This window comes from Crocodylus porosus, unplaced genomic scaffold (assembly GCF_001723895.1).
Source record: "Crocodylus porosus isolate Cpor-Errol unplaced genomic scaffold, CroPor_comp1, whole genome shotgun sequence".
Taxonomy (NCBI): Eukaryota; Metazoa; Chordata; order Crocodylia; family Crocodylidae; genus Crocodylus; species Crocodylus porosus.
Genome location: NW_017728906.1, coordinates 46924234 through 46933308, shown reverse-complemented (window position 1 = coordinate 46933308; position 9075 = coordinate 46924234).

The window sequence follows — 9075 nt, the reverse complement described above, 5'->3', positions numbered from 1 at the left end:
ACCCCGCCGGCGCGCGCATCCTACGCACGCACGCGGGGCTGCTCCGAGCAGCCCGCCCACTCCACACACACGCGCACACGCACGATCGGCGCCCCGCCCCACCTCCGCGCGCAGAGCCACGCCCACTGGCCCTAAGGGAGCGCGGGGAAAGGCTGGAGTGCGCAGGCGTGGATTGTGTGACGTCATCTGGGACAGGGTGGCTGGCTCCCACGTGAGGCCCTCGCCGGGTAGGAAGGCGGCCCCTCCCCCCCTGCGGGGAGCTCCGCGCGCAGACAAAGGCAGGGAGGATGTAGATGATGCTCCCGGGTGATGCTGCAGCCCCTGCTCTTGCCCCGCTGGCTCCCTTCCCGCTGCAGCCCGAGAAGCAGGCTCCGCCTCAGCCTCTGACCCTCCTCCCCCTGCGAGCGTGCACAGTGTCGCCTCTCGAAGTAAGGGATACCGAGCCCGCCGCAGGAAAGAAGAAAAGCAAAGCCCTAGGGGCCTCTTGTTTCGGGGGGGGGGAAGCTGAACGGCCCTGGTTCTCGCTGTCCCGCCATGCGGGGTTGTGTCCGGCAGCCGTTTCGTTTGCAAAATGTGCAGCTCCTGGTCTGGCCCTGTTCTGTTCTGGCACCTCTGGAAGGATGGGCAGGAAAAAGAGGCTGGGGCAGCGGTTCCCACTCTGTGGTACGGGCAGCACCAGTGGTACGCAGACAGCCTGTCCGCCGTGTCCATGAACCAATTTATTATCATTATATGACAAAATTTGGCTGGGGTCACTTAAGGCTGAGCTGAAACATTTGCTGGTAGTACTTAAGGTCGTACTTGGTGGTGCGCAATCTGTCAGAGTTTGGGACCCACTGGGCTAGGTGGTGCCAGTGGGTGCTTACCTGGTATTGGCAAAGAGCTGGTGGCAGAAGGAAAGGGAAGCCACACCCCTGGAGAGGTATGCAGAGGCTCTTATCCAGGAAAAATGTCTTTCTGTTTTCATTTTGTCAACTTAATTGCATTCAAAAATCACTTCAGCACACAAGGGATGGTTAAAACTCATTAACGGCAAAGGCCATGCTGTCATCCCACACATTGAAGAGAGCCCAACTAAGGAGAAGTATCTCATAAGGTGTTCTGACAGTTTCTACACTTGTGATTCTCAACCAAGGCGCTGTGGCACCCTGGGGTGCCTTGAGAGCCTGTCAAGGCTGCTGTAGGGTGCTACACAAAGTTTGTAATGTTGAATGTGCAAACAGTGATTCACAAGATAAACCCACAGATTTCAAGCCAGAATCTGTAGCGTCAAACACACTGGGACCTGTTGTGGGCCTTCTGAATTCTCTGCAGCAGAAAAACCACTGTTATTAAACTCCAGTTGAAAGAGGCTAAGAGAATATGATTGTTGATCTACACTTGGGTCTCTATGCAAATTCATTTTGTGCAAATTCGTTTATATGCAATAACCTTAATTTATACCATTAATTAGCTTTGTGCAAGAAAAATCCAATCTAATGCAAAGTCGCCGAGAAACAAGCTCCCTGCTGGCTGGCAGAGTTCCAGCCTGCAGGGAGTTGGGAGGAAGCAGAAGGGAGGTGGCGAGATAGGGGATAGCACGTGCACGTACAAGTACATACACATGGCCCCAAGTAGCCTTGAGGGCAGCTCCGGCAGGTTAACTGTGGGGGAAGAGGGGGATTGAGGTCCCTGTAGGGAGGGAGCTGGACAGGGCTGGGGCTGCTGTCCAGCCAGCAGGTACTTGGGGTCCAGGGCTGCAGCACGCAGCTGCAGGGCCCAAGAAGGGAACAGGACTGACCCTCCGGTGGCTTGTCCGGGGAGAGCCAGCTCCCTGCTGCCACGCACACTTCCAAGGGAAAGGGACAGATGCATGGGCGCAGTGGGCCCTAATCCTGGGCCCAGCTCGGCTCCTCTCCCCACCTGGTCCCAACACCCACACCCCACTGCCAAAGAGCAGCAGACACAGGAAGCATGTCCCCAGGGCAGCACAGGATGAACAGCTGCCATTCCCTGATGCCCTGCTTTCCTGCCCCAGGTACCTCTCCAGCCTGGGGGGTATGACCCAGTGGGGCTGCACTGAGAGGCTACAAGCTCCCTGCTGCACTAGGTCATGCCCTCTGGGCTGTAGGGTAGGGAAGCAGAGAACAGTGGGGCCACATGGAGAAGGTGCTTGCCCTGTGCTGCTTTGGCAATGCACCTGCTCGGCAAGCTGCTGCTTGCACTGCGGGGCAAGCACCTCTGCACAGCCCTGCTGTTCCTTGCTTCCCTGCCCTGGGTGCCTCCACAGCCCAGCAGGCATAACCCAGTGCAGCAGGGAGCTTGTACTCTCTCCTGCTGTTCCCAGCCGTGCGTTGCACCCACCAGGCTGGAGAGGTACCTGGGGAAGGGAAACAGGGTGGAGCCAGGAGTGGTGAGCAGCCAGCACTCCCTGCCACCCTGCTTCCCTCCCCTGGGTGCCTCTCCAGCCCACCCTGCACTGCCCTGGAGTTGCACCCCCTGTACATGCCACTGCTTGCAGCGCGGAGATCACAGCCTCCACACAGCAGCTATTGTATTGTGTGATTACTGTTTGAATTTGTCATGGTTTGGGGGGCAGTAGAGTGCAGCTGGTACATATCCCTATTAATTACATGTAATAATGAATTCACTTTTTGCAAATTCGCTTTATGCAAGGGGTTTTTTGGAATGCAACCCTTGCATAAAGAGAGACCCAAGTGTATTAGCAGAGCAGCATTAGTAGCAGATCCTGACAGAGAATGAATTTGTCTGCCTGTCTGGTTTTGATCTTGGATGTCATGCCCAACTTGGGGGAAAGTCATACTTTGTTTTCTGGCAGCAGACTGATATTTTTCACCACAGCATCCAACAGACCTTGCTAGATTTTACCAACCATAAGGGCCCTGGGCCCAATTTTAAATTTTCAGGTTGAATCTCTGCAGCACTTCTAGAACTCAGTAAAATGTATTCCATAAATGCATGTAATCCATAAAATGTAAGCAGTGAAGACTTTCAATGTGTCCTTTTCTGGAATGGTTTACTTACAAGGATGGTGACCTTTTGACCTCACTGGGACTTTTAGGTGCAAGAAGGAATACAGGCTCCTCTTTCTCCGCCAGTTTTTTTCCAGAGCCTCATTTATTTGTTTTGGATTCTCTAATTTTTCTCACTGCATCTCACAAGTCCATCTTTTCACTCACCACCTATGGTGCTGCATGGCAGAATAGACTTGGAACCAAACTCCCAACAAGTGCCAAAGCCCCAACTTAACTGTGTGGCCTTGGAGAAACACATCTGCCAGACTTGGGAATTTTCCACTACTAGCATGCAGATGATGCCTGAATGCAGTAAAGTTTTCTCAGCACCTCTACAAGTAAAGAACCGTATCAAATGAGCACCACAAACTGAGGGCCATGCCCTTGCACCCTCCCCACACACAGCAGAATTAGCATTGGTGTTTCTGGCTGTTAATTTAATCTCCCTGCCTCACTTTATTTAAGAGATGAAAGTGAGGCAGGGTGATTAACAGCCAGAAACACAAATGCTCAGTTTTGCTCTGCATGCATGTGTGTGGATGTGTGGATGTGCAAGCACATGTCCCTGAGTTTGTGGTGCCCACATGACATGGTTCCTTACTTTTATAGTTACTAAGAAGTTTTTAAAAGTTATTTAAGAAATGAAAATTACCAAGTTCTCATTTGTTTTAATTTCATAATAGAAGAGTTTTGAGAAACAACATGAATATATTTTGAAAAACACATCTTGAACTTGCCCGGGGAAATAGCCCTTTCTTCTTTTGCAGATGTTTGAACATATATATTTATTCTGTTTTTGACAACTCGGCAGCAATATACCTCATGCAGTAGGTAATAAGAGTGTGCCTAAATCACATTTGTAAAATAATCCTGAGAAAAGAGCATCAGAACTTAATGCTTTCACTGTGCACTGTGGAGTAGTGCCAAGTAAACCCAGACAACCACTTTACCTGTTTCCAGAACTGGAATGTTTTTTTCAGAGAAACAGCATCAGCTGCTTGTGCTCTCATAGGGTAAGCCATCACTCTCATGACAGGTCAAAGTTGGTTATTTCATAGCAGTTTTATATAAGTGGAGATTTAATCATAGTGCCTGCCTAGATTAGGTCTGACTCTTCATGTTGTCCCCCTGAATGGCAGATAATCTGAGGGAATGCTTTAAATGGTTTAATTCTGATCACATCTCAGAACACATTAGATGCTTTTAAATTGCTAAGTTTAGCCTCCCTTTGGCAGGAGCATGGTTTTGGGAAGAACATAGATGTATTACTTGGTTGAGATGGAAATCAAAGACAACGTTGGCAAGAACTTCTGGCATGGTTATTCTGTCTTTATGAAAACCATGTCTAAAGACCTGCCAGGACAGCTTGCATCTCTCCTACCGTTCTGGCAGACACCATTTTTACTGCCAATAATCTTTTGATGGAAATGTATAGCTAGATGCAAAGAGTAGTCCCATACAACCAATGAATACAATATTGAGATTCCTAGCAAGGAAAGGCCTCCTGACTGGGAGAAATAGTGGCATATTTCTATATCATGAGACATTTGGCACATCCTGCATTTGAGGATGGAAAGCTGTACCCTGCAGTGAACATTTAAAAAGCTGACAGAAAGTCCAAAGTTCTTTAGAGACAACATATAGTCCACTGTGTCAGATCCCAGAGTTCATAATGGCAACAAAAAACCCTCCAGTGTTGTGTCTGTTGCAGTTAAAAGTGAAATTTAAACTCAGTGCAGCTAAGGATTGATATAATGCAATAGGTAACGTGTAGGGCAGGCACAGGGGGACACGTGCCACCACCGGTTTCTGCAGGCAGTCACTGCTCACCCCCTGCCGCCAGCTGCAGGCAGTCCCTGCTTGCCGCTGCCAACAACACGGACAGTGGCTGCGAGCGGTTCCTGCTTGCCACCACCATGCCCCTGATGCCAACACTGCTGCCGCTGCCTGCAGGCCCCCCTCCCCACCCCCCTCGGCTCTGGGGACACACATCATTCATGTATGACACCTTGTTTGATTAATGGTAGAAAGGCTTTAATAACAATACCACAAAAAGCTGTAAAATTAAACGACAGGAAAAGACTCCTTTTCAATAATCAATAAATGAGCTGTCACCAAAGTCCAAATATATTTTTAGCTGCAGGCCAGGAAGCAGTGTCTTTACAGCTTTCACTGAGCGGGATCCTTTGCCATGAGGAGCTGGGTGCAATTTTGTCATGATTTTTCTGTTTTTCCTGAAGCGCACACCTTGCTGGCAATTCTATCTTGTTCTTATACTGTTTAATTGTATAGCTTCAAAGAATTCCTCCTTGATAGTTGGTTGATTAAAGTCTGAACAAAGCTGGGAGGAAGGGACCATCACATCACAATTGCCAACTGCTCGGATTTTGTTTGGATTGTCCAGGTGCGAAACTTGTTTTTGCAAGTTTCTGATCAGTTTGAAGGTTACAAGTCAATCAAATGTGATACATCTTGATTGACTGAATGGGATACCTTGGGGTATTGGTCACAGGACACTGTCTTTGGGTATTTGTTTGACAATGGAGCAGAATTTGCCATAGTCTGCACCAGTGATGGTCTATGGCAACATGTACAAAACTCCGGACAGACATTTGTAAAACCTCAGACAGACATTGAATGCCTGGTCTGAGAAATATGCCTTAATCAACGGGGAATGTGTTAACCAGGATATGTTTACAGGTATACATACCATGCTCATATTCCCCATGTCCTGTTTTCAGTGCATTTCAGTCTTTCACTTCTTACAGGTTCTGCTTTTGAAATGTATATTTAGTCCCTTGTTTTCTTTAGTTATACTAATTCAGTTGAAATGTATATGTAGTTTCCTGCTTTCCTGTAGTTCAGGGGTTCCCAAGCTTTTTATACTGCAGACCAGCAAACTGCGGACCAGACATGATTGTGGACCAGAAGTGACTGCAGACCAGCAGTGACCACCATACTGTGAGCAGTCAGCCAACCATTTTTTATACTCAGTATAAAAAATGCTGTCGGTCCGCAGTATTCTGGTCATTTCTGGGCTTCCAGTCCAGCAACCAACTCTCCTGTGGACCGGCAGTCAACCTTTCATGGCCCGGTACCGTGCCATGGCCCAGGGTTGGGAACCCCTGCTCTAATTACACCAGCTCAGGCAGTCTTTTGCTCCCTAAGTTTTGTTATACATCTGATGGGTGTTTCAGGTCTCTGCCAACAATTTTCCTTTTAAAGGAACCATCACTTTTATTTTTAGGTTCAGGTGTGATAGAGTGTTGAGGCCTATCTAACTTAACATCTAGTGGATGGCAACCACTAGCAGAGCAACTGTTTGTTCTTAGTAGCACTCTCACCATCTTCATCCACTCTTACCCTGGCCTTCATTATGACTGGTATCATTTTATGGTGATTTTATAGGTCTGATATTGGGTATTGCAAGCTCCACTTTCTCTATGCCTAATGGGTTGCAACCATTAGCAGAGACTGATTTTCTCTATGGCAGTCTTGGCACCACAATGCAGTTTTTCCCTAGCCACTGTCTTTTGCACAGGAGGTCTTCTTTCCTAGCTATCAGAAGTTTCAGATGATTACAAACACTACAATGATTTGGCATAATAAAACATTTTCAACTGGCACAGAAAATTAAATCAATTGGGACATCTTTATTTTCCATAGTCCCAGCTATTATCTTGTATTCTTATGCAAGATGCACTATTATTTTAAATTTGGTTATTTAGATTTTGTATGTAGGTCCAGCCAAGCTTTCACAGTTTTCACAGTCATCAATGCCCAAGTTCTGAATGTCTTCCTTGTAGCAGTGTGAGCCTTGGAGAGTCCTTTACACATGGGTAAGACTGTTTTGTGGGTGAGTATGTTTTGTAGTTCAAGTGAACATGCCCTCTGAATATCTGGATGTAGATGGAGGACATGCCCATTTATGATCTGACATCTGGCTGGAGAAGCAACTGTATCAGAGATTGGAAGGATTGTTCATGTCGGAAAACCAACACTGCCTTAGCTCCTCTGGACCCACCCAAAAGACTTTGTACCAGTGGAAGTGAAGGGTAAGTATATAATAAGCCTGGTAACTGAGACACAAAAATGTATTGGAAGGAAAACTTTAATTTCACCTGCTGAAGTAACACTATTGACATCTCTTATTTTCTCGTGGACGGACTGGAGATTTGCAATTATTCATAATGACTGATATAGATAGAAGAACAGATTCCTGGGAAAAACAAAACAAACAAGAAATGCTGTTAAATTTATAAAATAGTTCTAATGTCTAATAATTAACCGGTAAGTACTTATTTGCAAAGTGTAAACCATGCAGTAAATAAGGAAGTTCTGACTGTAAATTCTGGCTTACAGTCATAGGACTGAGGACAGTTGTGTTCACCCTGCCCTTTTTGCTTTCGATTGAAAAGAGAGGCAGTCACAGTGCAGATATGTTCCGTAACAAAGGCCACTAGCCATAAGAATCTGAACTCAAGTTCAACATGTGTGCCAACAGTGGAACAGATATTAATAGGTACTTAAAGAAGAATTAATCTTCAACTGCTTAAATTCCTGCCTAGTGAGCTGTGGCCTATTGTCAGACATTTTAATGTCAGGTAAACCATGCGTAGCGTAGCAGATCTGCTTTCGCTTGATCATTTTTAAAAATTGTGTCTTCTAAGGCTCTTTGGAAAATGAGAATACCATATTTACTCAAATCCAAGATGAGGGGCTTCTTTCCCCATACTGAATAGGGCAAAAAGGTGTGTGGGGGGAGGCGGGGAAGCAGGCAGGCAGTTGATGTGGCTCTGGCTCCAGCGTCAGGGCCAGAGTCAGAGCTCCAGCAGCCACCTGCCCCCACTTGCTCCTCTCACTACCTCCCCTGCCCCTTACCATCAAGCAGCTACAGCTTTGGCTCCTTTCACTCCTGGTGCACAAAACGCATGCGTCAGGGGATGGGGTCCCTAAGGATGGCCATGATCTCCTAAGGCCCCTTGACCATGCCAGTTTGGCTTGATGGGCACCCTCTTTTCTCGCCTGCCACATCTTGATGTAAAAGTAATGTAGGGAGGTTGCCTTCACGTCTGGTTGGACACAGTCCTGATGGACTTCCCTGGACCCTGTGGGTCCCCAGCCTTATAGGCTATATGTGTGGCTCCAAACCACCCCTTTATCATGCCCCAAGCCTCACAGATGCTATTGCTGTTGTTTCTCCCAGGCCTTGCTACAACGTGGCCCCTTGTCCTCATTGGGCTCTCCACAGCCCTGTCTCTGTGACCCCCAGCACCAGGCTCTGTGCACCCCAAATACTGCGCCCTTTCTGGCGCCAGGGTCTCCACACTGTAGCAGAGCCCCAGTGAGGCCTCTTCCTTTCCCAATAGCCTCTCCCAAACCACCGGTATTATAAAACAACAACCAACCATAAGCCCTTAGGCTATAACATAACACAAACTGCATCAAGTGTGCTCCGCCCCTTTACATTACTAGGAGCAGAACTTAGTCAGGCCTCTTCCCTTCACTCGCTCCAGGAGGGCTCCTTCCCCTTTGGCCACCAGCAGAAAACTGAACTCCCTAGTCCCCGTCCTGGGGTTTATATGGGCCCAGGGCCCTGCCCCTTCCGGCCAGCTGACCAGGTGCAGGTCCAGGCTAACTGCCTCATTAGCTGGTTGCCATGGCAACCTGCACCTGGGCTCCTATCTGGCTCTTTGGGCTCTCCCCCAGGCAGTTTCTGCTCTTCGAGGAGCAGGCACCTAAGTGTCCTGTGACACACCTCTCCACTTAAGACCCAAACTTACCAGGGTAGGTCTTCATTCTTTGTCACTCCATATTCTTCTTTTTAGGCTTCTCATGCTCTTGCTGCCCGACAACTCTCAAGTGTGGAGGTGGAGGTTTTCAGGCACCTTCTGCTCACCTTTTCCCCAAGGATGCACTGTGTGGGATTTGATGGGAGTTACCCCGCCACGGGTAATCCCCCCACATCAGCCAACTTTGGTAAGGTGTAATTTCAGTTGGTTGGGCCTCCGGCCTTTTAGGGCCAATGGGGTCCTCCTATATTATGCTCTCTCTCTCTTTC